The sequence below is a fragment of the Sminthopsis crassicaudata genome, chromosome 2, assembly GCF_048593235.1.
Source record: "Sminthopsis crassicaudata isolate SCR6 chromosome 2, ASM4859323v1, whole genome shotgun sequence".
Classification (NCBI taxonomy): Eukaryota; Metazoa; Chordata; class Mammalia; order Dasyuromorphia; family Dasyuridae; genus Sminthopsis; species Sminthopsis crassicaudata.
In genome coordinates, this window is record NC_133618.1 from 525,248,800 (window position 1) to 525,272,935 (window position 24,136).

Consider the following 24,136-nt stretch of genomic DNA (forward strand, 5'->3'; position numbering starts at 1 on the left):
GGGTTAGAGAACAGAAAAATGAACAAACACTGCCATATGGGATCTTGGTAAGCATCCAGTACAATTCAATACATATTTCTTAAATGCCCCACATTGAAGGGGATATATGAAGTGCCATTGTGTCTTCAAGGATCTTAAATTCTATTATGGAAGCATGGTATAATATAAAGAACAGTGGACAAGGAGTCTAAATATCTGGGTATTGTGCCCTGCTCTCTGCCACATATTAGAGAAAAAAAGTGATTTCAGAGTCAAAAGGCTAAGTTTCTATGCAGTTATTTTTGTACAATGAATAAGGTTGAAAAGCCATTTGTAGACTCTTCTACCTTTAACATAGTTGCAAAGCAATTTTTAGACTCTGGGTCTTACAGATGAGTGTTCTCGTCTGTATAATAAAGAGAGGGTATGGAAGCTTTCATTAAAGTCCATTAATAACTGACATTCTGTGATTCTAGCAAGGGAAGAACTCATGAAAAAGTAGACCTTGAGAATAAATATCATGAAAAAATACTGTGGATTGATATTCAGGAGATCTATCTTTATTTCCTGGACCCCACGCTTACTAATTGTATGAATGGGACAGGGATTACCAAGATCTTTTCAGTCCTAAATCTAGAAGTCTAGGATCCCTTAAGACACTTCATTTCCCTGAACTTTGATGTTCCCAAATGCAACATGGGATATCAATATTTGAAGTAAGATTATTTTCCTTCTCCTGTTCATCACTGAAGACCAGGTATGATTAAATTGTCAAAGCAAAAAAAAATTTTAAAAAAGGCAGCAATTATTTTATTTTATTTCAATATAAAAGCTTTAGAAATAAGAGAATTTGTTTCTCTTGTTGAAGGAATAACAATAATTATTATTAGGAATTATTAAAATTTAAGGAATTAAAATAGACAATGAGGAAATAAGTAATATAGATGATATGATTATATATTTAGAGAATCCTAGAGAATCAATCAAAAACTTCTTGAAGCAATTAACAACTTTAGCAAAGTTGCATTATATAAACCCATATAAATCATAGGTATTTCTTTATATTACCAACAAAGACCAGCAGCAAGATATAAAAAGAGAAATCCTATTTAAAATAGATGTAGACAATATAAAATAAAATATTTGGAGTATACTTGCCAAGACAAAGCCAGGAACTATTTGAACATAAATTCAAACACTTTTCACAATTGTTACATATAAACAATTGGAAAAATATCAGTTGCTCATATATAAGCCAAGCTAATGTAATAAAAATGAAAATTCTATCTAAATTAGTCTACTCATTAAGTGCCATACTGATCAAACTGTCAAAAAATTTGTAGAGCTAGAAAAAATAAGAATAAAATTAATCTGGAAGAACAAAAGGTCAAGAATATCTGGAAAACTAAAGAAAAAAAAATGCAAAGGAAGAAGGCACAGTACTATCAGACCTAAAACTGTATTATACAATGAGAGTCATCAAAACCATTTTGTACTAGCTAAGAAATAGAGTAATGGATCAGTGGAATAGACTAGAAATATAAGACATGATAATCAATGATTATAGTAATCTGCTTTTTGATAACCTAAAATCTTGAGCTCCTGGAATGGTGGGAAAATTGGAAAATAGTATGGCATAAATTTGGCACAGAACAATATATATATTATATATATATATATATATATATATATATATATATATATATATATATTTGATAAACAAGTTGATAATGTATATATATATATATATAAAGTTGATAATAAAGTTGATATAAATTGATAATGATGATTTGACAAAGTTGAAATGAGAATGATACTTAGAATCCTAGAAAAACTTATATATGATAGACCTCTGGAGAAAATTAAATAGAGGTAGAAAGGAGTATACTTTTTATCAGCAATATATTGCACCTACACAAAAATTGACCATGTATTAGGACATAAAAACCTCACAATCAAATACAGAATGGCAGAAATAATAAATAAATGTTTCCTTTTCAGACCACAATGCAATAAAAAATATATCCAATAAAGGATAGGGAAAGATAGACTAAAAACTAATTGGAAATTAAATAATCCAATTCTAAAAAAATAATGGGTCAAACAACAAATCACAGAAACAACCCACAATTTCATCCAAGATAATGACAATAATGAGACAAAAATACTAAAACTTATGGGATGCAACCAAAGTAGTTATTAGGGGAAATTTTTTTTATCTCTAAATAGCTACATGAATAAAATAAAGAGAAAATCAATAAATTGGGCATGCAGCTAAAAAAGCTAGGAAAATAACAAATTAAAACCCCCCAATTAAATGCCAAATTAGAAACTCTGAAAGTCAAAGGAAAGATGAATAAAATTGAAACTAAGAAAATTATTGAACTAATTAATAAAAATAAAAGTTTCATGAAAAACAAACAAACAAACAAACAAACAAAAAAACCCACAACAAAATAGAAACACTGAGTGAGGTCCCATGGGGCTGTCTTTGGCTGAAGCCTCATCCAGAACCACAGAAACTTTCATCTTTTAGACTTTCTGTCCTTTAGTGTGTCTGAGTCAGGGAAGACTGAGAGAACCTCTGCTGATTAGAAAATCCAGGCCCAGCTGTGCTGCAGAGATGTGCCCTGGATGAGAAGGATCCAGCACACATGGTGAGGAAGGAAGGCAGCAGAGGGATGCTGATAGCTCTAGCTCTGGGTACTTTAAGAAGTGGGGAGCTCTTTATTTGGAGCTTCCAGGTCAGAAGGAAGAGCTGAAGTAAAGTTAGAGGCACTAATCCTCTATTTCATCATTAGAGGTGCTTACACTTATACATCTTATTTAAAAAAAAATGAACAGGCAAAGAAGAAAGAACACAAACATAGAAACTTACTATGAGAATAGGGAAGAACATGATTCATTTTCAGAGGAGAACAATGAAGTAAAAAATAAATGAACAAACAAACAAAAAAAAAAACTTTGTCTATCCTATAGAGTAACATGAATGATTCTGTGTCCAGAGAAAATTTATGGAATTAAAAAAAGAATTTAAAAATCAAATGATAAACATTGAGGAAAAATAAAAATAAAAACCATCCAAACAAGGATTATGAAAAAAGGTTAACCAACTACAAGAGGAAATACAGTCTTAAAAATGAAAATAATTCTTTGAAAATTAGAATTAGACAAGGGGAAGCCAGTGGAACTGTAAGAGACCAAGAAATAACAAAACAGAATATAAAGAATGAACAAGTAGAACAGAATGATATGTTTGTATGTATGTGTGTGTGTGAGGGGATGAGTATGTGTGTGTGTATGTACATATGTGTATATATCTATGTATATATCTATGTTTATATATGTATGTGTATATATATCTATATATGTGTGTATATATGTATATATATATCTAAATATAAATATATTGATATAAATATAGTTAAGGCTATAGTTAAGCAAGGATTGATATATATATATATATATATATATATATATATATATATATATATATATATATATATATATATATATATATATATATATATATATATCAATCCTTGCTTAACTATAGCCTGTCTGGGAGAGGTGGTAGGGATGAAAGGGAGAAAAAAGTAAAAGAAGAGAACAAAAGAACAACCTACAAGGAAGTAAAGAAAAGATGGACACTCATGAATATAATTTTTTATTATTATGTATCCTTTCTTGAAAGAGTATTTTATTATTAAGTATCCTCCCTGATGTTCTGCTGGGCATATGACAGTGTTGTTCTATTTTGTTTTCCTTTTCTGTTTTTCTTTTTTTAATTCTGTTTTTTAAACTAAAATAATTTTTAGAAAAAGAAAGAATGAGTAGGCTGATTGCAGAAAAGCCTGAGAAGAGTTACATGAAGTGATGCTGAGTGAAGTGAACAGAACCAGGAAAACATTGTACAGAGTAACAGCAAGATTATGTGATGAGAGATTATGGTGGAATGAGTTCTCAGCAATGCAGTGATTCAAGGCAATGCAAAAGATTTGGGATAGAAAATGCCATCTCCTCTAGAGAAAGAACTAAGCAGATTGAATGAGGATTATCACCTTTTTTTGTTTTTTTCCTAGTTTTCTCTTCACATTCTGATATTTTTTTCACAACATGAAAGTATGTTAAAATGGTTGCACATGTATAACCTATATCAGATTGCTTACTGTCTTGGGGAGGGGAAAAGTAAGAGAAGGAGAGAAGGAGAAAAATTTTGGAGCTCAAAAATCTCACAAAAATGATTATCTTTACATATAATTGGAAAAATATAATAATGAAATTATTGCAGCAAAACCACTAAGGACTTCCTTTCAGCTCTTGATCTGAATATGTTCATTAATAAGGTTCTGGCATCCCGTCTTTCCTTCCTTCTGCATCCCCCACCACTTTCCCAGTTTGTTTTGGCAATATTGATTGTTGCCTCACTTTATGGGAGCAGGTACTGTTCTTGTTGTTTCTGACTCCCTCTCTGTCTTTCTATCCCCTGTATTTCCCCTCTTTAAATTTCCAGTCTTCCTCTGTATGACCAATAAAAGCATATTAGTTTTAGCACCACTGACTAGTCTAATTCTTCTACAGAATCTATGATAAGTCCCAAGGCAATTTCAATAAATTGGGAGAGGGGGCATAGCCATCATGTACTGTGGGGACAGAAAGTAGACTGGCTTGACTGAAACAGAAATGAGTTTTCATGGATAAAGGAAATAGAATAAATAATTTAAAAGGGATAGTTTATATGTAAGCCATGAACAAAATTATATGAAACGAGAAAGTCTTAGCTAAGCTGCTTAATACTTAAGAATTCACAGTCGCCTGAGAATTCAAAGCCTACAGAAGGCAGAAAAATAGGCTATTTAGGCATTCATTCAGCATAACTCCTTTTTCACTTGCCTTCAGACCTAATTGGCTCATCCAGCTAGCAGCATTATTAATGCCAACAAGAGCCAGCTCTTCTCTTCCCTGTCACACTTTACTTTTAATTTGTCTTCCTTTTATCTGGAACATTATAGTCAGGGGCATGTTAGGTCCTCCTTCATCCTCAGTGCCTTTAATGAAAACAACAAAGGCACATTAATGGGACTAATAAATGAGGGATATTCACATTTACCTGTTAGTTGTTAAATATCTATAATAATTCACTCAAAAATGACTAAGATCTAGTTTTAACTCTGATTATCTACTTTTGAGGATATTTGTAAATTTCCACTGTAACTTTATGCAGGTTTTGTATTTCAAAAACATAGGAAGAGATGCTATAAGATTAGAAACAAACCCTCAGTTGATAAATGGTCAAAGGATATGAACAGATAATTTTCAGATGATGAAATTAAAGCCATCTATAATCATATGAAAATGCTCTAAATCACGATTGATTAAAGAAAAAAAAATTAAAACAACTCTGAGGTATCACCTCACACCTCTCAGATTGGCTAAGAAGACAGGAAAATATAATGATAAATGTTGGAGGAGATGTGGGAAAGCTGGGACACAAATACATTATTGGCTTAATATCCACCATTCTGGAGAGCAATCTGGAATATGCCCAAAAGGCTATCAAACTATGCATACCCTTTGACCCAGAAGTAACATTATTGAATCTGTATCATAAGAAAATCATAAAGAAGGGGAAAAGATCCACATGTGCAAAAATGTTTGTAGCAGCTCTTTTTGTGGTAACAAAGAATTTCAAAATGAGTGCATGCCCATCAATTGCGTAATTGCTGAACAAGTTGTGATATATGAACATAATAAAATAGTATTGTTCTATTAAAAAATAATGAACAAGCTGATTATAGAAAGACCTGGAAAAATTTACATGAACTGATGCTGAATGAAACAAACAGAACCAAGAATAGATTATACATAATAAAGCAAGAATGTGCAATGATCTGGCAGAAACTAAGCATTGACCCACATATAACACATTATATTAAGATAAGGTTGAAATGGGTTGATAATTTATACAAAGAGTGATATTATAAGAAAATTAGAAGAATAAAAGATAGTCGACCTCTCAGACATGTGGAGAAGGAAGGAATTTGTGTCCAAAGAACTATAGTATATTATGGAATGCAAAATGGATAATTTTGATTATATTAAGTTAAAAAAGGTTTTGTGCAAACAAAACCAAAACAGACAAGATTAGAAGGGAAGCAATAAACTGAGAAAAATTTTTTTACATAGGGCTCATTTCATATATATATATATATATATATATATATATATATATATATATATATATATATATATATATATATATATATATATATATATATATATACATATATATATATATATATGGAGAGAGAGAGAGAATTGACTCAAATGTAGAAGAATTAATATCATTCTTTAATTGATAAATGGACAAAGGATATGAACAATTTTCAGAAGAATTAAAACCATTTATAATCATATGAAAAAATGCTTTAAATCACCTTTGATCAGAAAAATACAAATTAAGACAACTCTGAGATACTACTACATACCTCTCAAATTGGCTAAGATGACAGGAAAACATAATGCTAAATATTGAAAGGGATGTGGGAAAAGTGGGACACTAATACATTGTTGGTTGAATTGTGAACTGATCCAACCATTCTGGACAGCAATTTGGAACTATGCCCTAGGGGCTATCAAAATATGCATATCCTTTGATCTAGCTATGTCTCTATTGGACCTGTATCCCAAAGATACCATAAAAAAGGGAAAAGAACTCACATATGCAAAAATATTTGTAGCAAAACTTTTTGTAGTAGCAAGAAATTGGAAACTGAGTAGATGTCCATCAGTTGAAGAGTGGCTGAATAAGTTATTATATGTGAATAATATGGAATCTTATCATTTTACAAGAAATGATCAACAGGATGATTTCAGGAAAGCTTGGAGAGACTTGCATAAACTGATGTTGAATGAAGTGACTTGACCAAGAGAACATAGTACACAGAAAAGATTATACTATTATTAGCTCTAATGGACATGACTCTTTTTAATAGCAAGGTAAAATTCAGGCCATTTCCAATGGTTTTATGATGAAAAGAGCCATCTGCACCCAGAGAGAGGACTGTGGGGACTGAATGTGGAACACAACATAGTATTTTCACTTTTTGATGTAGTTTGCTTGCATTTTGTTTTCTTTTTTCTTTTTCTTTTCTTTTTGATCTGATTTTTCTTGTGCATCATGACAATTGTGGAAATATCTATAAAAGAATGGCATATGTTTAACATATTGGATTACTTGTCATCTAGAGGAAGGATGGGAGGAAGAGAGGGGAAAAAATTTAAATGCAAGGTTTTACAAGGGTGAATGCTGAAAAATGTATATGCATAAATGTTTTGTAAATAAAAATGTTTAACAAAAAATTAAAAGAAAACAAAAAAAAAAGAAAAGAACAAATCTAACCATCATTATTTAGTAAATAACACAAGAAAAAAATGTGTGATGATCTACTATGAAAAACTTTGTTCTTAATGATTCAGTGAAACAAAGACATCCCAATAGACTTTGGATAGAAAATGTTATCTACATCCAGAAAAAGAACTATAAAGATTGAATATAAATCAACACATGCTATATTCACTTTTTATTTCTGTTTTTTTCCTCTTCCATGTTTTTTTTCTTTTGCTCTGATTTTTCTCTCCCAACATGATTCTTAAAGCAATATGTATTTTAAAAAAACAACAAGTAAATGTAATCCTTTTAAAAAGAAGAGATACAGATCTGCAAGTCTGACTTTATTTCCTGGGAAAATTCCAGAATTATTATTAAAAAAGAAAGATGGTTCATTAGTTTGTAGGAAGTAAGTCAGTGATCTCTAAAATCTTGCATGGTTTCAAGAAAAATCTCAATGCCCAAATAGCCTTATTTCCTTTTTAGATGAAATTATGAGACTGATATCTCAGGGTAACATTATAGGTAGCATAAACTTAGATTTGAACAAAGAATTTTACAAAGTTTTTTTATATCCTTATGGGTAGAATGTAGAGATATGCATCAGAGGATGGTATGTTTAAGTGAAATTAAGAATCGATATTAAAGTATTAATATGCTCTATAATAATAATCTGTATAAGAGCAGAGCTATTGAAAACATAGCCTATAGGCTACATGAAACTTACAAAATGCCCAAGTTGACTCAAACCAAAAGTAAGTCAGAATGTCTGCAGGAAGTTTATGTATGGATTAGTGGCCCTATTTTGATTTGAATTTCACACTATTATATTAGAGGACTCAGGGTATGTGCTTGGCCCTATGTTATCTGAAATTTTTATCAGTGAGTTAGATGAAAACACAAGTGGCCAGTTGATCATATTTATAGATGAACCTATCCTGGAAGGGATATTTAACATGTTCATTGTCAGAGTAAGAATCTCACAATTTATTAAAATGCTGATATCATAAGCTAAATCTAAGAAGATAAAATTTAATAATTAAATATGAACTTCTATACTTGGATTTAAAAATAATAATTGCACAAATATAAGGCTACATATTTAGAACTGAAAGGAACCTTTTATGTTATTTTATTTTAACACCTTTCTTTCACAGATGGATAAACTAAAGTTCGGAAAAGTTAAAGTGACTTGTCCAAGCTCATACAAGGCAGGATTTGTACTCAGGTACTTTGTCTCCAAAACCTGAGGTGTCAAATACTTGGCCTGCAGGGCTTCATGTGGTCCACCTTATTCCTGAATGCATTCTGAATCAGATTAAATATTTGAGAATAGAAATAATGATATAATGTAATAGAAAATATTAATATGTGGTTTTCTAAGTCAATATGCAGCCCTCAAAAATCCTTATGTAAAATTTAATACTCCTCTTCTATTTGAATTTTGCACAACTGTCCAAAGCTAATAGTAATGTCACTGTACAGTGTTTCAGCCCTTAGGATATAGAGATTGAACAGTTTGTATGAAAAAAGACCTAAAAATTTTAGGATACTCAGCCCATTTAAATTAATACTATGATATAGTGGCTCAGAAAGTAAATATATTCTTTAATTGGATTAATAGAAAGTGTGCAGAAGAAGAAAAGACAAAAGTTTTGCTTTGCTCTTTTGCTGTACTTTTAACCTTATTAGAACATATCTGTAATAATTTGTTCAGTTCCACACACCACTTTTTAAGAACACCGACAATCAGAAGAAAGTGACTAGCATAATGAATAGATTGGATGATGAAGCTCATTTACAAGACTTATTTAAAGGATTCGAGGATGTTTAGTCTCACCAAAGGCTAGGTGAGCTATAATAGTTGCCTTCAAGTATCTGACAGGTTGTTACAATGAAGGATTAGATTTTTTTTTCTACTTGGTCCCAAAGGACAGAACAAGCAGTGTTAGGTAGAAAGTAAAGAGAAGTAAATTTAAGTAAAATGAAAGAAAAAGTTATCCTAACATTAAAGGCAATACAAAACTAGAATGGAAGTAGTGAATTTGCCATCACCAGAAGTTTTCAAGTACAGACTGGATGACCAATTGTCAAAAGTGTTATAGACTAGATGACTTTTTAGATCCATTTAGATGCAAAGAATTACTTTGATTTTGTGACAATAGAGGGCTGAAACTCTGAAAAGGTGTGCTTGACTCAGACAGCAGAGTACTTAAGACTAATTACTTATTTCACGTGAGATAATGGCTCTATATACATATATTTAGATGATATGGTAATGTGATGGCTCTCCTCATGATTGGTGCTTGCTGGATGTTTGGTGGTGAGGTAATCATAGGTAAGGATTGGAGGGCAAAGGGAGAGAGGTCAGATGCACTTGGCTACAGGATGAGGAGGAGAGAGGCTGGAGACTCCGGATTCCAGAATCGAGGATACATCTTTGGCAAGCTGTGTGGCAGCTTGCCTGCCTCCTTCACTTCTCCCTCTAAAGAGCAAAAACTTTGATTTATCCTAACTTTGACTGATCCTGAAGCCCTCCAGAGGACTAGCCTAGACATTATATGTGACTATGAAATCATCTTGCTACAAATACAATTGTAGCCCAAATCTCTATATAAAACAAGGCTAATTACAATTAAAATTACTTAAAACAATAATCAATGCAACCAAAAGCAGTATGATTATCAAAAATTGTACTAATTAATGAATGTACTGGCATAAAATTTTCTTTGTGTTTGCAAACACATGTGTGTATATTTGTGTTTATATGTTGTGGCCACATGCAAAATCAGGATACTAGCTAGTCCTCTTTCCTGTTGGATCAGACAACCATGATAAAACATGGTGTATGTGGTGGAAAGATCTCTGAGTTTCAGTAAGGAGGCATAAATTCAGGTCCCAGCTCTGGTTGAGTGACTTTAAACTAGTCAGCTGACTTTTGAAATATAGTCATTTTATCTGTAAAACAAAGTTCATCTATATAATATCCAAACTTCTTTCCTTTGTGTTTTACAGATCACAGTCTAAGTAGATTCTGCGAATCTACTACATATGCTAATTAAATTCCAATCCCAGTTTTTATAAAGCATTGAAATTCAAATAGCATAAAGCCAAACACTCTGTATGATTTTGGGCAAGTCTTTTTTACCCCTCCTTGCCTTAGCCAATATAAGTTGCAGAATTGGCTTTGACCAGCACCTGTAGGAAGAATTTCCTATGACATCATAAGCAAGTTTTTTTTTTTAAATCAAATAAAGTTTGACTGAACTTTTCACTTTGCAACCATTTGTTTTAGTCCTCAGCCCAGAACTTTATAAGAAACATTGTTTTACTTTTTTAAAATTAATATAAGATCATCTATTAATTAAAGAATTAATGTTAAAATGTCAATTAATTAATTAATGCCAGAATGTTAGAAAGGGAAAATGTAGCTTTCTTCAATTCTCATTTTTGTAGATAAGAAATTTGAACACTAAAGAGATTAAGTACATTGTTTAAAATCACACAACTAGTTTATGGCAGAGTTAGAACTAGATATTCCAGACAGAAAACCATCAGCTCTGTCATGTTACTTCAGCCTTTAAAATTGCTTATTAAATACTAGTATTAAGGAAACTTCTCTGAAAATCTAACCCATTCAAGAGTTTAGTGATAGTGTCTATTATTATTGAATATCTAGAATAATGGGGTTACTTTACTGATGTCTTCATCCCAACCCAACATCTCCCATGTGTACCAGAATATAATTTTATCTTCTGTCTTTTCCACTTTTGCATTACTCCCTGATATGTCATCTAATAATTCATGTTAAAAAAATCCTTTCAGTTTTTCTTTTAATTTGTTTCTTTTTTATTTTTTTTCTTATTTGGTGTTCAAAAATATAAAGTCAGTAGAATATAGCATAATGGAAAAAGGTGCCAAAAGATCTAGGTTCAAGTCCTGACCCAGCAATTTATTATCTATATGATATTGGGGGAGTAATAAACTTCATTGAGTCTCAGTTTTATCTTCTTCAAAATTAGGGATATGGACTAGGTAAATCATAAAATCCTTCTCAGCTCAAAATCTATTATCAAATCCTATAGTTTAACCATATCCATGAGTTTGTTTATGTCAGTAACTCTGGGGACATCCATTTATACAATGTTTTCTCTAATCACATGGTCATAACTGTATTCCAGATCCTCACTAATATTTACCTGGACTCTTACAATAGCTTTTTAGTTAGTCTCTTTCTAGTCACTCTGCTATTCAGTATCTCTCTAATTTATCTTCCACAAACTCACCTAAAAATCTTCCTGAAGAATAAGTCTGGTGGTGTAACTCTCCTCCTTAAAAATCTTTGCTGACTCTCTATTGTCTCTAGAATGAAAGTTATTCTCTATAGTTTGACATTTTAAAGTCCTCAGCAAGACTGCTAAGTCTCTAGCCTATGGTCTTAGATTTATTTCCCATTAGTTGCTTCACATTTTTGTTCCAGCCAAGTAACCTATTTATAATAGTGAAAGCTTATTTAGTGCTTTGATGTTTGCAAAGTACTTTACACATATTATCCCCACAACAGCTGTGGGAGGTATATTATTAACATATCTATTATTAACCCCATTTAACAGATGAGGAAACTGAAACAGGCAGAGGTTAAGTCACTTGTACAAGGTCACACTACTAGTGAGCATTAGTGGCCATATTTAATCTTAGGTCTACATAACTCCACTAATGTTGCCTTTACTACATCATCATGGTACCTAGGCTTGCCTTACCTATCATTTGATTTCCTACATCTGTGCCTTTGCCCAGGCTATCATAACTGGAATCAATGCCAGCCCCTACTAGTTAGCAAAGACCCAGTTATTTGATTTTCACAGTGAGAGTATTTGCACCTTGGAGATTAGCAAAAATCTACTTATTGTTTTGATGATTGCCTTAATTTAACAAAGTGATTGAGAAAATTAATGATATAGATTAAATATTAATGATGTAGATTCAAATGCATTGTGTGTATTTTCCTCATCTTTCACTTCCCTCACCACAAGAGTTGGTTGTTAAACATTTACTATCATACCCATTCTCCTCACTTTTGCTTATTAGAATTCCTAGCTTCTTTCAGAAATCAGCTTAAAGGCTTTCTCTTTCAGGAAGTCTTTCCTGATCCTCTTGGTTTTTTTTTTTTTTTTTCTTCTGTGTCTCCCTACTCCAAGTGCCTTAAATTTGTCTATGTTGTATTCTCTCCTCCTCTCCAGATCTCAGTAGCACGTTCACGTTTAAAGTTTTTAACTCACTGTAACATGAAGTTGACATTAGCCTCTAGAAGGCCATATTAGGAAAGCCTTCTGACAGAACCCAACAAGCAAGAAAAGCTTTGAATAAACATGGTCATCTAAAAAACAACTTATTTCCATGAGACTTAAGATCAGAAGACTGGGCACCAAATGATTGTTTTGTTTTGTTTTGTTTTGGTTCCCACAATTCATGGAGCAATTATTAAGTAGAGAGGTTGTAGTGCACATGGGTCACTCCAGTGAATGAAATCATAGAAACTTTAAGCTACTGAAATAAAGATACTTATAAATACAAGACATTGTAATATGCAAAGAGCAAGCTCAAAGAATTATTTCAGCTGCTAATGTAACTGAGGTGATGAGAAATGAAACTAGTTGAATGTAGAAGAGTGCAAAGAATAAAAAGAATAACTTTATCTATTAAGATTATATATGACCTTTAAATTTCTTTATGAAAGTCTATCTTTTTCCCTAGTTAGCTAATTCTTTATTTTATCTAGAGTAAACTTTTAATTGAAATCAGTATCCATCCATTTCTCTATTCATTCAATAAGCATTTATTAAATAGCACATATATTTCAAGTATTTCTCTTGGCTCTGAGGGATGAAATATAGTCCTCAAAAAGATTACATTCAATTGGGAGACACATGATTCAAATAGACAAATAAATGTGATATAACTTGAGGATAGAGAACTAAGAACTAGGGTGGTGAGTTTGAAATGAGTTTGTTAATTAGACAACAATACATGGATATGTAGAAATTTTGCTTTAATCCTTTATCATAGCTATTAGAATCTTTATTCGTTCAGTCAGCAAATATTTGAGCAATTATTATGAATAGGAGAACATGCCAGGTGCAACAGAGGAGTCTAAAATAATTTCACTTCATTGCTGTGCGACTTTAGGCATGTTATTCCTTCTCTGTGGACTTTGTTTTTGATATATTAATCAAAATTTCCTGATTAAAACTCTCTCAAAACAGAGCTAGGCTGCCTCAGAAAATAGTAAATTCCTTGTCACTGGAAGTATTTAACTGAAGGCTAGATAATCATTTGTTGAAACTATTATGGAGTAGATTCATATTTAGGTAGGTTTGAATTAACCTCTAGGTCTTTTCCTTTCTGTTTTTTGACAATATAATGCATGATTAAGAGTTTTATTAAGGATGTGGATGATCATGATTCTCCAAATTATATAGAAAGCATATAAAAATAAAATAGAGTTGCTTTGTTATTGGTACTGATATTGTTAATATCTGGAAAATCACTTCAGGTAGTGCTTTTAAAAGAAAAATAAAATCCAGGTTTCTTTGTAGGATGGGAAGTATTCGGGATCACAAAAATATGTCCAGCAAAAGCTTCAGGGATTCCAGAGTGGAAAACCTAATCAGTTACAATGTTGGTATATTTGGTAATGTTTTCTTAGAAATCAATCTTTTTAGAGCTATGCATCAATAATTTTTAAAATTTCTGTAACTTTTTCTCTAAAAATATTCTTATCTATTGGCCCATTGTGGCATGAAAATAACCTGGTTTCTTGAAAGTCCTAGGTTTTAGTGGAACATAAGCTTTGATTTGTTATATTAATCATGAAAGACTTTGAGTATGGATCTAATAATAGATAGTGTGTCTTTCAGTTTAAGAGTCAACCTATCTAAATACCAAGAGTTTACTAGCCAGAATGCTAAGCAATAGAGATTCATTTCTTCAATCACAAAATTTCATGAAGATATTCAATTAAAGCAGTGGTTTTAATCTGGACATATGGAAGGAATACCCATATTAATAAAATGATTTTCCTTTAAATATGAAATATGAGGTATAATCTTTCAAGTATCAGCAATCATTTGGATTCTCTTTTTAAAATTTGCATTATGTCTGTCATTTCTGACCACATAAGCCATCAAATCTATACCATTTGGTTCAATAGCAATTATTTTTCTCTCACACAGGTTTGATGATGATCCTTGGTACTTCCACGGACTGATCTGGCTTATGAGACCCTAGTGGAATCATAGTTTTCTAGTTGATTTGATTTTATCAGCCAATCAATGAACTATCTATGGACTCATGCATGGTCAATCCAATTCAGCTGTTAAGGCAGTTGGAATAACATCACTCCCTTTGATTGATTGGCCATTAATAGCAATCAGCCATTATGATGACTGAAAATACCTAATTGATTTAGAAATTGTCAATATCATCATAATCATGTTGTTCAGATCATACCCATGTATTTTCCATGAGACTTATTTTTTGATCCTTAGTTTTCAAAGATGAACTTATTGGATGATGTGTGTATTGGGAGAGAAAACACAAAAAGGTCCCTTGACGACCATAATGAGAACATGTGAATCTTATCCTTTGATTAGTGACCATAGCCACTATCCCAAATATCTCTCTGTTTATAACTCAGTGTACAGGAACATTTAGTCAAAATTTTTAACTCCATTTTCTTTTAGCTGCTTTGCTAGTTCCCAAGAAAATTTAGAAGAGAAAAGAGGCATCTGGTCATTTCACCATTATAAAGAAAGCATTAAATTAGGCTGATTCCTTGGTAACTAGTTATTACAATAAACAATTCCAAAGCTTATTATGTGCTTAGAATACATTTATCCCCATTTTTTGACTTTTAGTGGCAACATGGCATAGTATTTTTTGGAGGTAGAAAGACATGGATTTAAGTCTTGCCACTGATACATAATATATAATTGAGTTAAATTACAGTTTGTCAGTGCCCCTAGGCATCTCCCTAAGATTATAAATTACAAAACAGGTACCAATCTATTGTAGTAGAAGTAATTCTTCTCCCTGCACTGGGGAATCTCCCTACACCAATAGAATCACAGGTTAAGTAATAATAATAATATATATATTTTTAAAAGCATAATTTGTTTTTTTGCCAAAACTTTGTATCCAAGTCCTGTTTTAGGGTTATTAGATTTTCCATGCTTCTCTCATTTTAAAATCATGATTTTGTTTTCTGATTAACATCAGTCAGTTCACAGACAAACCATTCAGAAGAGAGAAAATGTGTTTTATACTAAAAGCTAAAAAAGTTTTCCTGACATGGTCCTAGCCTAAAATAATTTCAAAGGGAACAAATAATATAAATTTTCAATATGTGTGGCTATTTTATGACACAAAAGAAAAGCAAGAAAAACACTGGTATTTTAGTCAAGAGAGGTGCATTCTAGCTCTTTGTAATTTGCCACTTAATGTATAATATTGATGTTGTGTACAATGATCTTCTGGTTCTGCTCATTTCACTTAGCATAAGTTCATGTAAGTCACTCCAGGCCCTGCTAAAATCAAGACAAACAGGTAAGCAATTATGAAACCAAATTGACTTCATTTTCTGTGTACTAAGTACCTTTGAGAAATAGCTCATATTCACTATGGGCTAACCAACTCTTTTCTTTGCCTTAGTTTATAAATTAAGGATATAATATAACTTTTACTGACTTGTACATGAAATTGAAAATGGGACAGGAAGATATCAGTGGTTAGAGGTCTGGGACTAGATAGATTTATCTTCCTGAGTTCAAATTTGGCCTCAGACCCTAACTAGCTATGTGACCCCAGGCAAATCATTTAATCCTATTTGCCTCAGTTTCCTCATCTGAAAAACAGCTGGAGAGGAAAATGGCAAACCACTCCAGTATCTAAAACTAAGGATTTAACCTGATATTACAAACAGTGGTTTTTCTTTCTGTGACTCCAAGAAATGGAAGAATTATGCTTATTAGCTCATTTACTATATGAAAACATTTAAGCCAAACATTCTTTTTATCCATAAAAATCCATCAAAGACAACTTCAGGCTGAGTACTATCTTTCTACCCCCACATTTGTAACTGTTTGACACTGTCTCTTAAAAAGGTAAAATTAATTTTATCAAAGAGAGGGTTTTTTTCTCCTTACCAGTTACCTACTGATTATATACTTTATGTCTCTACACTTTTATTTGGGATACATATATACTCGTACATATACTTATAAATTTTATGTATATATATATATATATATATATATATATATGTATATATATATACATACACACACTATGTACAATCTATATTTAATGGCCTGTTATACTGATTACATCCCACCAAATTATCAATCAGCCCCACTGAAAGAAAGTAGGCCATATTTGTGATACACAAATGATCTCCTGTAACCCAGAGATTAAAGATACTGGGAAACATTCATTTTCAGATCAAGTTTCTGCTTCCTTAATGTCTTCTACTGAGTAAAACCTGACCACAAAATTCAATCTAATTGATCTTCACAAAAACACCAAAATACTTCATTTCATCATCTAGCAAAAGAATATCATTATTATTCAAAGAAATAGACAAATTAGAGTGTTTGTGTTAGGATAACTAAAATACTGTTTTAAAGAAGTTAGCATCAAATTTTCTTAGCTAAATTCAAATTACAGTTCAATGAAACCTATACTTATAAAGTATACATTACATATATAGTATAATAGTGAGATATATTGATATTATGCTTTAAGTTTGCAAAGAACTTTATAATTATTATCTAATTTTATACTTAATTATATATGCTATGGAATAATAAAATATTACTATATAATATATTATGTTAATATTATATATAGTATATATTATATAATTATAATATATATTTTTACATAATTAGTATATAATATATATAGTAATAATTATTACTAAATAATATAACTATATAATAATTATATATACTATGTAATTTTAAGCTAACAACAGTCTTAGGAAGTAAATGCTATTATTGTCAACATTTTACAGTGAAAAAAAACCTCATGTGGACAATAGTTAAAATACTTGCCCAGAATCACATAGCTAGTGTCTAAGGGCAGATTAGAATTCACATTTTTCTGACTGCAAATCCAGGGCTCTATCCATGCTGCTACCTAGTTGCCTGAATGCTTACAATATAACATATTATAAAAGAACATAATTCATTTTTAACATTGTATAATAAAACACTGGATCTGGTGGCATAAGGCTAGAATTTGATTTCCAACAAAGTGATTTTTGACAAGCAACTCAGTATCTCTACATCTCAATTTTTTTATCTGTGCATGAATTTGTGTATATGTGTTTGTGGGTATGTATGTGCATGTGTGGGGTGTGTATGTATGTAGTCTAATAAACTCACAGGGAGAAAGACGATCTGTAGAGGGCCAGACTTAGATTCAGGAAGACTTCAGGTTCAAGATTCATCTGCTTTTGACTCATAAAAGTGTTTGATCATGAATAAGTCACCAAATTTATCAATATCCTGGGCAACCCTATAAAATAGTGAACTCCACCAAAAAAAATTGTTTGCAAATTTAAAAGGATCCTAGGAGTTAAAGGAATATGCTGCATCTAGCCCTACTGGTTCTTAAAGCCAATTGTTAAATTTTCAGTGTCAGCATTTACATCTAAGAAAGTGACACATCATAACTTGATTTTTTGTTTATTGTCTAGGCTTAATAAAGTACTGGAGAAAATACTACTAAAACATATAAAAACCTAAAACTATTTCATGTGTACATCATTTTTTTTCTTCTGGAGAGCCAGCTATCTCCTGATTAATAACATCAATGAAATTGCAGATCCAGTCTCTTTCCCCACAAAATGTATATTTGTTCTACTTAAGAAATGGAATTTATAACACACATACACACACACACACATATATATACATATACATATACAAATACATATACATATATATATATATATATATATATATATATATATATGACATGAGAGGCATGTGGTGGGTGTGGATGTGAGCAGGCTGCAATATTTAATATAAAAAAACTACAAAGTGGAACAAAGTGGAACACAATTAGGGAAATGTGTGATCAAAAAAGATGGATTGGTCATAGGGCAAAGGAGAGGAATAAAATGTAGTCAGCATGAATGTTCCACTAGCATCTTTACAATATCACAATAAAGAGAGGAAGGCATACTATTGGATAGATGTCGTACAGCAGACTTATAGGAGAACATAATCAAAAATCTGAAATGATATTTAGGAATGGATGTGTTGAGATCTACATCAATAAAGAGAATATCAAATTAACAAGGTCACAGACCTGAGTATTTGAGAACATACACAAGCATATTCCTAACATTCAGATAGCTTTTAAATGTTTATAATATTCTTCACATTATTTCATTTGAGCCTCATAACAATCCCAGTTAGATAAGTATTGCCAGTATTGTTACCTCCTTTTTACAAATAAGGAAATAGGCTTATAATAGTTAAGTGATTTTCTTTTGATATTACAGCTAGTAAGTAACAGAATCCTTATTTGAACTTTACTACAAGTACAAGTAAAGTCATTGATCTATTATATTATGATCTTTAGAGAAGATCATCTAAATATTTCAATATATACTACAGGCCTAAGTCTGTGGCTTCACTATTATAGAAAACTTTCCAGATAAGGAAGCTTCACCTAGCAATATAGATTGTTACTTTCTTTGCAACCTAGAGTCTTAGAGAATGACCTAGAATAGTGAAAGGTTAATGGAAGCCCAGAATCATCTAACTCTAAGTATGAGAAGTCAAATTTGAACTCAGGTCCTCCTGGTTTCAGGGCTGGATCTTTATCCAAAATCTTACACTGCATTTTAGAGAAGTAAGAATATAATATAATGCCCTTTGTATACCTCATAGAACTACTTGAATGTTGTAATAGCAATTAGTGATAGAGACAAAAACAGCATCTAGAGGCATCTGATGAATTTTTGCATTCTTTGGATCTGAAGCATGGAATCATGATTGTTAAACCAGAAGAGTAGCGGGATTCAGAATGATTAATGCTGCTGTTCCTGTAGTCAGAGCTGCTGCTGTAAAATAGCTGAAATTGGCATTTAGGATCCTCTCCTACCTTGTCTCTCACCTTCATCTTCTAACAGAACAGACATATTTAGGGACCTACTATGAATAAAACACTGTTCTAAGTGCTAAGGATACACAATCCCAGATTCCAAATAATTTATAAGCTTTTAAGACAAAAAGGCAAGCACAAAAATAACTGGGATGTAAAAAAGCTGCATCATCGCAAAGGATAGATACAGGAAAAGTACTGTGAGAATTTTGATGGAGGATAGAACACTTTAATCAGAGTTGGTGGACTTAAGACAGATAAAGTTTCATGAAGGAGGTATCGTAACCTTTGTGATGAAGCATAATAGAAAGTAAGAAAATCATCAGAGGAAGTTGGGAGAAAATATCATTCCTAATTAGGGAATGATGTACAGAATTGAATAAGTAAAGGTCTATAGATAAAAGAGAAAAGGAATGAAAGAATAGACAGTGAATTATTTTTGGTTGAAATGAAAAGAATATAAAGGGGAATATTGTGATATAATCATATGGGAGCTGGATATGAGACAGGACAAAGATGGGACATGTTTGCTGCTCTTGTAGAATAGGATTAAGATTGAATTAATGAAATCTTATTATGTTGCTCTTTTTTTTTTTCTTCAAAGGCAATGATCTTTTACCTGGCAAAGGTACATCAAAAATAGCAGGGGGAGGGGGACCCTCCATAAGTGAAGAGGCAGTCAGACAGCATCAAGCCATTCTCTATGGTTTAGGTCACCAGACCTAAATAAATTATGGACTAAGGTCTTAAAAGTGGCAAGTGTGATTGCTACTGAGCTTCTGTCAGTGATTTTTGAAAAGTGGAGAATTGGAAAGTTATCATGGGACTGAAGAAAGAAAACTGTTTCAGGTTTTTTTTAAATGGACAAAGGGTAAAGTAGAATATGGAAACTTGTAGAACAGTAAGCCTAATCCTAGGGCATATTTTGACAGAGGTGGTTTGTGAATGTCTAGAAGAAGGAGCAGTGATTACTGAAACTCACATGGCATCACTGAAAAGAGGCCATTTTACACTAAATTCATTTTCTTTTTTGAACAGAGTAATTAGATCATTTGATAAAGGGAAAGCTTTGCATGCTATATTGCATAGGTTTTTAGCAAAAAATCTGGTGAAGTCTCTCAAGCTACTCTTACAGGTAATATAGAGAGAGATAGACTAGAAGGCAATGCAATTAGTTGAATTTTTCAGTTAAGAAATGACTAAATCTGACTTAGAAAGTTTCCAGTGGAATCTCCAGCTATGTTTGTCATTGTGCTGTACATTTTTGTCTAAGATTTAATGATATAGGGGCTTCTAGGTGGCACAGTGGATAGAGCACCAGCCCTGAAGTTAGGAGGACCCGAGTTCAAATGTGATCTCAGACACTTAACACTTCCTAGCTGTGTGATCCTGGGCAAGTCCCTTAACCCCAATTGCCTCAAGGGAAAAAGAGATTGAATAATATAGTTCAGGTGACAAAGCTTAGAAGAATAGCTAATGTTGGATGATTGAGTCTAGATCCAAAAAAGATTTTTAATAAGCTAGAAGAATGACCCACATTGTAAAAGCAAAAAAAGGTAAAATTTTACATTAGGACTCAAAAAATCAATTTGACAAATATAGGATGGGGAAGAAATGTCTGGAATCCTTGTGCAATCAGTCTTTGGGTATGCTAAGAACTCAATATCAATATCAATCAATAGAGTGGATGTCAGCCAAAGGACTTAATGTAATTCTAGGCTTCATTAAGAAAATTATAGTGGGAGGCAGCTAGAGGGTGCAGTGGATAGAGTGCTGGCCTTGAAGCCAAGAGAACCTGAGTTCAAATCCGACCCTTAGACACTTAATACTTCCTAGCTGTGTGTGACCCTGGGCAAGTCACTTAACCCCAATTACCTCAAGAAAAGAAAAGAAAAGAAAGAAATAGTGACCAAAATGAAGAAGAGTGTTATAACCTGGTCTAGCTGCATCAGGATCTGCAGTTCAATTTGGGCACATTTTTAGTTCAATTTCAGGGAAATTTTTCTAAGAAAATGTTTTATCTTGAGAAGAGAAGACTTAGGGAAAATTTTAAGTCTGTCATATAAAAAATGATTTGAGTTTTTCTTCTTGTCCTCAAAGTCTGGAACTCTGCAATAAGTAAGTTCCCCTGTTTATAAAGGCACTGCCCTAAGTGCTGGAGATACAAAGTAAAAAACAAAACAGTTGATGCCCATAGACATTTTTAAAACAATATAAATAATGCCATAACCACACTTGTTACTATAGAACTTGCTATTCTTTAGGGATTCCCCTAATCCTATCAAAGGCCTGGTGATCCCACTTTTTCACAAGCACAGCTCTGAATTGGAATGTTTTCAAGGTTTTATAAATCTATGCCAATGACTCTGCTCATGATACATGAAATGTCTTGTATTTCTAAGTGTAAGATTTGAGATGGCAAAATATGTTAAGTGCTTACTTTTTGAGATGGTGACAGAGATGGAAAGTTCAGATGATTATGTATTGTATTCTCATGTTCCTTGGGCATGTATTTCATGTCCATTTTTACAGGGAAAGGGGTGGAAAGTGAGGTGCCAAGAAACACTCCCTGTCTTCAAGGAAGTTGTAATCTACTTATCAAGGTCAGATATATACATGACAAAAACAAATAAAAAAAGGAATTGAAAGAGTTTATTGGTATCCAGAGGACAAAAAAAAAAAAAAAAAAAAAAAAAAAGAAAAAGATAAGAAACAAACAGAAAAAAAAAAAAACTGGGCATCAGGATTGCATGCGACAGATATAAAGAGCTAAGCTTTGAAGGCTGGTTAGAATTGAATAATAACTCAAGAGTAGGTAAATAAAAATAAAGGCACATTAAGTCAGTAGCAGGAGGAATAAAGAGAGAATTAGAATTGGTAAAGGTCTCTAAAGATTCTCCAATTCAACATTCCATCTCCTATCACAAGGAATTCACTTTATCATGAAGAATCAAGCTGATTTGCTTTGTTGTTTTTTTTAATTTTACAAATTATAATTATAACGAATGTTTTACCAATTGTCATAAAATCAACATTATCACATATACAAAAGACAAGACATCAGTCAGGCATAAAAAATATCATATATATTAAAATGGGGATCAGTGGAGAAAAAACACATAGGACTTTTTAAGACATCATCTGTTATAGAAAGAACACTTGCTTTAATTGTCAATAAATATTGGTAGCATAGTCCAGTGAAAATATTTTAATTCTATTTTTATATTTATGTATTTAGGTGAAGCAATTAGATTCAATCATAGTACTATATTTGTGACTTTGGCCAAATAATTTTACCTCTTTGAGAGTCTGTTTTCTTATGTGTAAAATAAAATGGGGCAAAATGAGTGACCTCTAAAATCTTTTTCAGCTCTAAATTTCTGACCTTGTAAATACCTACTATGTGTAAAGCATTATCTTAGTCCCCAAAGAAAAATACCAAGATAAATACTCCCTGACTCTAAGAATTTTAAAATCTAGTTGGGAATTCTCTCATACCTACAAGCCAAAAAATTATGTGAATGAGTTTGGAGAGTTGTGAGTATTGACCTATTTACTATTGATCTTTGAAATATAGAAGAATGAGAGCATAAGAAAGATGTATGGAATTGGATGGAGATGAGAAAATATTCTGATTTTCAAAAAAAGGGTGGATATATAATGTTGATGATAGTATTTGAGATATAGGCTTTTAGGATCTAAACCTACCAAAGACTGGAAAAGACCATTTCTTCAAGCTTCCTTATTTGAGAATTAGAAATACAGGACCAGAGAAATTAAATTACTTATAGAACACTAAAAGAATGGTTTGTGAGTACAAAAAAAGTGGAATTGTGTTCACTGTGAACCAGCATGGTTCATCAAAATACAAGGCCTATCAGAGATGAGGGATATCTTAAACATAACAGCTGGATTTCAACAGGATGTTTGACAGGATAAGGATATTCTTATGGACAAAATAGAGATGGGGGCTATTTGATGGTATAATAAGTTTCAGAATTGGATGAATGGGACCTAGGGCTTTTCAGAGTGATCAGAACAGTTATCTTGTTGAACCATCAGATGAAGGAAAAAAGACTGGAAGCTGCTAGAAAAAAGCAATTCAGATATGGAGGAACCACAATAAGGATAACCCAGAATCTAGCAGCGTCCACATTAAAACAACGAAGGGCTTGGAACATGATATTCCAAAAGGCTAAGGAACTTGGTATGCAGCCAAGAATAATTTACCCAGCAAAAATGAGCATCGTTTTCCAGGGAAGAAGATGGACATTTAACGAAATAAATGAATTCCATCTATTCTTGATGAAAAAACAAGACCTACATAAATGTTTGATCTTCAAATAAAGAACTCAAGAGATTTCTAAAAAGGTAAAAAGAAATCTTGAGAACTATATTTCTGCCATAAAGATATGTAAAGAACACATGTATAATTTGTCCTAGAAACTAGAGGTGGAAAGGAAATTATATCATAAAAAAAGGTAAAGTGGTGGTAGTACTACATCTCATGAAGAGGCAAAGGTAACCTATTATATCTGAGAGCAAGAAAGGAGGGGGATAAACATAGTGTGTATCAATAGACATATATGA